Genomic DNA, 8,407 nt, shown 5'->3' with positions numbered 1-8,407 from the left:
ATGTTCAAGTAGATTGTTTTGTGAGTTGGAATGTTTGGGAAGACTTTTGTTTGTTGAATGCTTTAGAAAACCGTTGTTTGAGAGAACGGTATTGTAGGCATGTTATTTGGTAGGAATGATGTGTTTTGTTGTTCAACGAGTTAGTTTGTGGTATTTGAAATTGTTGATTTGTTTACGTATGCTTACGGCGTGCATTCTGTGCTTTGCAGGATGGCTGAGTGTGCGACGGGGTTTTAGTTAGTTCTTTTTAGCTGGGTTCAGTAGACGGGTTTTTTAGATGGGTTTTAGTTTCGTTAGGTTTTCGTAGACTAGATTTCGTTAGAGGGGAGCAGTTAGTTTTAGTGGAGGGATTTTGGTCAGGTTTTGTTAGAGTTTTTGTAGATTTGGTTTTTTTTTGAAGAATTGTTTTTAGGTTGTTTTTTTTAGATTTCGTTTGTTTTAGATTAGAGTCTCATTGTGGTTTTTTTTGGATTAAAGTTGAGAGTGAGGATTTAGAGTAGAGTGTAGTTTGGAGGAAGGATTTAGTGTGTTTTTAAAGGGTAGCTTTAGAGGGAGAATTTAGAATGTAGTTTTAGAGTGAAGAGTTGAGAGCGTTTTCTTTTTGGAGTTGTTTAGTCCTATAGTAATACATTGAAAGTTTTGTATTTGAAAGTAAACCCCCGTTATCCCACACATTCCCCATTTCATCGTATGGAATAAAAGAACCTGGTAATATAACTTGTGTCGTTTGCTTGAGTGTTTGAGCTCGGTAAGAAAGAGTAAAGTAAATTGGCACTCGGTTACACATACAAAAAAGAATATACATAGTACATTACAAACTACAATCCTGTGGCAAATAAGCAGTAGCTCGCTAAATATATATTTGAAAAATGCATATAAAACAAGGGTTGTTGGCATGAATATGGGTACTGAGTCAAATCAACAAAAACGACCAGATTCATGGATAAACGATTGGACACTTTCAAAAATAAGCTTGTTGGTGCAAAGAAAAAGGTTTTCGCTACCATTTAACAATATTTCAACATGTCTGTAATTTACAGGAAGTGCGTTTATTGTAGGCAGGTGAGCATCTACGTACAAAGGACAATGTGTCAAATAATGGTCAGCTGTTTCGTTCTGGTAGCCGCAAGCGCACTGTGGGTTTCCCTGTAAGTGGCGTTTACACAAGTCAGAATTCAAATTACTCATGTTTAGGCGCATTCTGCAGTGGTGAATCTCTTCCAGTCTTTTACCACAGTAATAATAGGCAGGTACGTTATAATCAGGAATAGATAAATAGCGTTTGAAGTCGCTGATTGAGTTAGTTGTTTTGATGTTGTCTGGCAAGGTGTTCCACAGGACAGTAGTAGATGGTATAAAAGATCGACGGTATAATTCAGTTTTGCACATGGGGACTCTTCTTTCTAATGGTCTTCTATGATGATATGGGTTAACATCAGAAGTTAAAGGTGGCAAAAGATGTGATAAGTAATGAGGGCATTTGCCATATACCATCTTGTAATATAAAATCAGTTTGTGTCTGCTCCGTCTTTCTTTTAGGTTACAAAATCCGCTTTCTTTATACAGCTTTTCGTGGCTGGTGCCGCGCACACCACCGATTATAGTCCGAATGGCTTCCAAATGTAATTTTTCCAGTGCAGTTGACCAGTACTCGGTGCAGTTGTCCCATAGGATGTCTGCGTAGTCAAAATGTGGAAGAATGAAAGATTTATACATAGTTTCCAGACTTTTACGATTTAATCTATATTTATAATATCTTAAACAATTAATTAATAAGGTGACCTTTTTTACGATGCTTCTCACTTGGAAGTCCCACTTACAATTATTCTGCAAGATTACGCCAAGATGTTTATGTTGGTTCACGTTTTCCAAAACATTATTATTAAAAATAATTGGTTCGGTTGGTATATTATCACGTCTAACAGTTCCGTTTTTGCTTCGTTAAATTTAACTTTCCACTGTTTTGCCCAGGTATTAATTTTATTTAGGTCTGCGTTCAAAATCTGCGCTCGTCTAGTTGGATCTTCTAAGGACATGGACATGCTCGTGTCATCAGCAAACAACTTTATAACAGATTCAGTATCATTCACAATGTCGTTAATATATATCAGGAATAACAAAGGGCCTAGAACAAAACCTTGTGGAACACCTGCCGGGATACATTTTAATGCAGACTTAGCACCCTTAATAACAACAGCCTGGTGGTGATTTGTTAAATAATCGTGAAACCATTTCAACAATTGTCCTCTAATTCCTACTAGTTCCAGTTTATATAATAACCCTTTGTGCCAGACTTTTTCAAATGCCTTTGACACATCACAAAAAACAGCTTGAGTGGTAATTCCCATATCGTAATTTAAACAGAACTCGTCATAAATAGAAGCCAGTTGACAAATGGTAGAGTCACCAGGAATAAATCCTGACTGTGCCGGTGTTAATATAACATTTCGCTGTAAAAAGGTGTAAACATGGCTGTGGACACAGCGCTCCATTACCTTCCCAACACAACTTAATAATGAAATTGGTCGATAATTGTTCAACAATCTGCTGGGCCGGCTTTGTAAATAGGAGTGACATGAGCCGTCTTCCACAAGCTAGGATATATACCTTCTCTAAGGCTTCTATTAAACAAATATGTCAGGGGTTCTGCTATGGCGTCAACAGCAGCAACTAGAAGTCTATTGTGAATAAGATCCGGACCAGTGGCTTTACCTTTATCAAGGCCTTTAATAACCCCTTTGACCTCTTCGACTGTAAGATAAATCTCATTAAGTTCGCTGTCGAAAAAATCAGCTTGAGGCAAATTGTCGTCTGGGGTTTTAAGAACGGAATTTTGTATGAACAAATTGTTCAGAACGTTAGCTTTTTCCTGGTTTGACTGGTAAATCTTGCCTTCAAAATTAATCGGAGGAATTTCATCAACACCAAGTCCTTTCTTGTCCATGAATGACTTTACCAACTGCCACCACTTTTTAGTACCAAAGGAACCTTGGTCGGAAATGCGTTCGTCTAACTCAATGTAAAATTGCTGGACTCTGTCTCGCTTAGCTGCTGTAACACGATTACGCGTCTGACGATAACTCAGCCAATCTTCTAAAGCGTTACTCGTTTTTGCTCTCAGGTGAGTTTTATCTCTCTCGTCGATTAACTTTAAGATTTCTGGGGTAATCCAGAGTGCGTCTTTAGGGCGTACAATAACTTCTTTAACAGGCATGAACTGCTTTGCAACATTCATAAAGGTTCTACTAAAAACATCAATACTATCATTAAACATTTCATTCGTCACCATACGTGTCCAATCAACTTGTGAAAGAGCGTTACAAAACCCTTCTATATTCAATTTATCGTAATACACACTGGTCTTTCGCGGCAGAAAATATTTACTATATCAGTTTCTTTGTTGTTTTAAGTTTTTGATGTTTGGTGTGAGAGCAAATGGACGAACTAATATCTTTTAAAGTAGTGAATTGTTTTTAAGAACGTGCGCTTGGTGGAGAAAAGGGTGGGGGAAGAGTATCTTGAAGCGACACACACACACACACACACACACACACAAACACACACACACACACACACACACACACACACACACACAAACACACACAAACACACACACACACCACACACACACACACACGCCACACCACTCCAACTCCCCCCCACCAAAAAAAAAGAAAGAAACACGACGTTCTAACAGACAACTACACGCTTAGGATGTAACTATAGTCCTTGGAGTATTCTGACAGTCATGCAGTTGTCTAGGCTAGCCATCTCTACCGGTTAGTTACTGGCGCGTGACGGCTGATCATTCCAATGGATGTGTTTATGTCCTATAGCGGATTAGTACTGTGAAAACAGTCCCGCAGAGTCACCAGAGCGGTAAGGTGGGTGATTTACACAACTTTCAGTTTGACAAGTTACACAAGTTACACAAGTTGAACAAGTTTCACCAATCTGACAAAACTCTCATCTACAGTCTGAGCGGGGCTGGTTCAGGACACTCTTGCTGACACCGCGGCACTTAACGTGAGATCCCCCGAGAGTCAGAACGCAGATGGCTTCCTGTTTTGTACAATGGCAGAGCAGCCCTCTTGAGACTCACAATGGCAAGGTTTTTGTCTTCGTCTGCCTTCATGGGCTGAAACTCCCACGTACACACTTGTTGATATCCATTGTGTCGACATGTCTGTTATCATTTGCTAACAGTCAGCATATTAGAAATAACTCATATTATCTGCTGATATCAACAGGCAAAGCACCTCTTCCCAGCTGCGTCAAAGTCAGATCGAGTTCAAAGTCTATTTTCTCTGCTGCTTAATTACGAATATAAAGCCACTTGACGTCAGATTATAAACCCACTCAACTATGAAGCACCCATCGTCAGTTAAAGCAAAGATAGATAGTTCACTGTAAGACAGCAACACAGTTGAGTGGATAAAAGCGGGCATGCCGCCTACCCAAACAATAATAAGCAAGGGGGCAGTTTGTAAGAAAACTACCTACATCTGTGATCGTCATTGAGAGATCTACTAAGAAAAGCAAGCAATATACAGGAACATACACAGTTCCACCCAGTACAAAGCTTTTAGCATGTATACACATACCCCCCTGCTCACGGCGCCTGGCCATTTGCACCAGTAAATACAGATGGACTTAGGACTCATCATCTCAGGCTTGAATCGCTTGACCTCCCACCCCCCTGCCCGGCAATTTGCACCAGTAAACAGTTGTACATTTGCACCAGTAAACAGTTGTACATTTGCACCAGGAAACAGTTGTACATTTGCACCAGTAAACAGTTGTACATTTGCACCAGGAAACAGTTGTACATTTGCACCAGGAAACAGTTGTACATTTGCACCAGGAAACAGTTGTACATTTGCACCAGTAAACAGTTGTACATTTGAAGGTGTAACTAGTGAGGACCTCGCACTCTGAAGCTCCGACTGAAATCACGTGACCTACCGGCTTTGTTTACACCGGGTGGTCTACTGGTTGCCATGCAGTGTACTAAATGTAAACTACAACGACCTCTGACTCGGATAGAACACTGTATTGATGCAAGGTTTGCGATGGATGAGACGGAAGTGGTGGGGGTGGGGGGTCGGGGGCTAAGGAAGGTCCAGATAATGTGACGAAGGAATGGAATGGGAGGACGGGGAAGGGGGGGCTACAGACGGACAGACAGGCAGATTAAACAACAAGTCGCGTAAGGCGAAATGACTACATTTAGTCAAGCTGTCGAACTCACGGGATGAACGCACTGTATTTTTTCACCAAGACAGTACAGCTTCGTCAATCCCCGCGTGAAGGAAATCGCTCACCTCCCACGTGCAAAACGTAGTGATATTGACACGCCAGATTAGCGCGGTAGCGTATTGTGCTAAGCAGGAAAGCGCGCTTTTCTGTATTCTTGTTAACTTTCTGAGCTTGTTTTGAATACAACCTATCATATCTATATGTTTTTGGAATCAGGAAATGATAAAGAATAAGATGAAATCATTTTTGGATCGATTTCTTAAATTTTAATCGTAAGATTAATTAATCTATTTTCGTTAATTGTGATCACATTTTAAGAGTAAACATGACATAATTATGTATATATTTTTAGATTCAGAATGTGATGAAGTATACGATGCAATCAATTTTAAATCTGTTTGCGAAAAATCGATTTTAATGACAACTTTAATGAGCAAACTCATAAATTAATTTTTAAGCCTTCAAGCTGAAATGCAATACCAAAGTCCGGGCTTCGTCGAAGATTACTTGACCAAAATTTCAACCAATTTGGTTGAAAAATGAGAGCGTGACAGTGCCGCCTCAACTTTCACGAAAAGCCGGATATGACGTCATCAAAGACATTTATCAAAAAAATGAAAAAATGTCTGGAGATACCATACTCAGGATCTCTCATGTCAAGTTTCATGAAGATCGGTCCAGTAGTTTTCTCTGAATCGCTCTACACACACACACACACACACACACACATACACCACACCCTCGTCTCGATTCCCCCCTCTACGTAAAAACGGGATGCAGAGAGAGACTGTGAACACAGATTCTAACGTAGCAGTGATCTTCAGGGATATATGTGGTGTGAATGAGAGAGAGAGAGAGAGAGAGAGAGAGAGAGAGAGAGAGAGAGAGAGACAGAGACAGACATACAGACATACACATAGAGACAGAGACAGACAGGGAGAGAGAGAGAAACAGAGAGAGTAAATATTTGTGGATAGAAGCATTCCTAACATCTGCTTCCATGGTCTAACGTGGGGGAAAACACGTCAGAAAATTATGTCGTTTTCGAATGACCGTTTATCCCAAACACGATTTTTGCCAGTTCTATGTTTGAACCTGTCAACCCGAGAAGTTTGCAAGCGGCAATGATTTGTGTCTGTATTTTCGCCAGATGCCTCCCATGACAGACTATCAAACCACAATAATGTCGTTTCCAAGCCCTGAGCAAAGCGCGTCCATTTTTAGGTCAGAAAACATGAAGAGCGAGATTAAAATGACAACTGATAAGTCAGTGGGGCTTTCTGACTGAAGGTCACAATGCGTAAAGCAAATGCATTTCAGTACAAGTCAGCCTCAGTGAAACGCCACTTCCCTTCACGCATGTGCATAACGCATTGTCAATGTTTGCCGTGTCCACGTTATGTTCCCGACTTCATTTTAACCGCTGTATTATATGAAGACCAATCCCGTCTCCTGTAGCCTGGAGATGAAAGAGAACAAAGCACGCGGCTTATTAATTGCTGAGAGCTCGTGCTTTACACACGGAGCGAATAATAATAATAGTGAAAGACCGGAAACCAGACATTATGTTTGGTGGCTCGTTGTCAGGCCAGCTTTTTTTGTCCGTCCAAGGGAAGCATATCATCTTCGAGGCCAAAGTCCGAGGTTGATAAAGATGTGACATAACGCGATATGCTCCCCGAGCACCGACAAAAACGATGGTCTGACAACAAGCCACAAAACAACGTTCTTGCCATCATTTTGGTTGTGCAAAAGTACGCACAATAAGCGAGAGGAAGCCATATTTTGAACGTGATTTGTAGAATGTAATTCGGGGCCCCAAAGCGCGTCATAAGTTCAATATATCACGTCATACTTGTCTATGACGTCACACGTAACATGTGCGTCGCTTTTCTTCCATTCTAACAATGCACAGACCTGCCGAGTTCAGTAAGTTTTTAGCAGGGGCATTTTCTTTCAAGTGTTTTAAGGATTTTCGCTGCGCAATTTGCCACTGCACAGCTTAATTACATATTGATCATGAGTCGTCGCAGTCATTTTCAGCATCGTTTGGGTCTTTGAGAGTGAATGTTTACAGTCGTTGTACTGGGAAATACGGATCCAAATCCGAGATGGTTCCACAAATCAAACAAACAGCCTGACTGACTCTTATTTTGATAAGCTACATCAATTATCGGATGTGTCACATAATTGTTATCCGGCTGATTATGAATGAAAACTCGTGAAAATGATGGCAAATGTTGTTTGGTGAATTTGCAACTAAGCTGTGCAATCGCAAATTGCACAACGAAAAGACTTAAAACGCACAAAAACAAAAACGGCATAATAATGCTGACATTTTATTGACCTTGCAGATATTATGATGTCAGCTCTGTGCATCTTTGAAAAGCGTTGAAACGCGTTGAAAAGTTTACGTTTGACATCACATAAAAGTATAAGGTGATGGCTTGAACTTCTGACGTGCCATGGGGCCCTGAATTGCACTCTAAAAAATACGTTCACAGGCATGGCTCCCTTTAAATGTTTGTGCGTATTTTTGCACTACCTAAATGTTGAGAGAAACGATGTTTTGTGGCTTGATGCCGAACCAGCATGTTTTGTCGGTGCTCGGGGAGCCCTTGCCTTCTGTTACAACTTTATCAACCGAGGCCGAAAGATGAAATAGAAGACGATTTGCTCCCCCCTCAGACCGACCAAAAAGCCACCATCTTATATTGGCCTATTTTTTATGACAGTTTTTTTTTAAAGACTTGGTCAGATTGAATGGTGGCACACAGTGACCGTATTCTATAAGAATCAGGATTCGGACCTGTAAAGAAATGTCGGTTTGGACCCGCACCTCCCCCCCCCCCCCAAAAAAAAAAAAAAACCAACCCTCTCTCCAGGAAATGCACCCTCGCTTCGCTGTTATCTCCAAACCAACACCCCTCCCCCTTTCTTGTAATGTTCAATCAATATGAGGCTTATATCGCGCGTATTCCGTGGGTACAGTTCTAAGCGCAGGGATTTATCTTTTATTTTTTTAATTTTTATTTTATGCAATTTATATCGCGCACATATTCAAGGCGCAGGGATTTATTTATGCCGTGTGAGATGGAATTTTTTTTACACAATACATCACGCATTCACATCGGCCAGCAGATCGCAG

General features: G+C 40.7%; 1 protein-coding gene across 1 annotated transcript in view; it reads right to left on the bottom strand.

The window, feature by feature from the left end:
- Positions 1 to 8,407, bottom strand: part of LOC138981491 (calcitonin gene-related peptide type 1 receptor-like) — a 129,469-nt gene that overhangs the window by 56,572 nt on the left and 64,490 nt on the right. The window lies entirely within an intron of this gene.

This window comes from Littorina saxatilis, linkage group LG12, assembly GCF_037325665.1.
Source record: "Littorina saxatilis isolate snail1 linkage group LG12, US_GU_Lsax_2.0, whole genome shotgun sequence".
Classification (NCBI taxonomy): domain Eukaryota; kingdom Metazoa; phylum Mollusca; class Gastropoda; order Littorinimorpha; family Littorinidae; genus Littorina; species Littorina saxatilis.
This window is presented reverse-complemented; position numbering and strand designations above follow the sequence as displayed.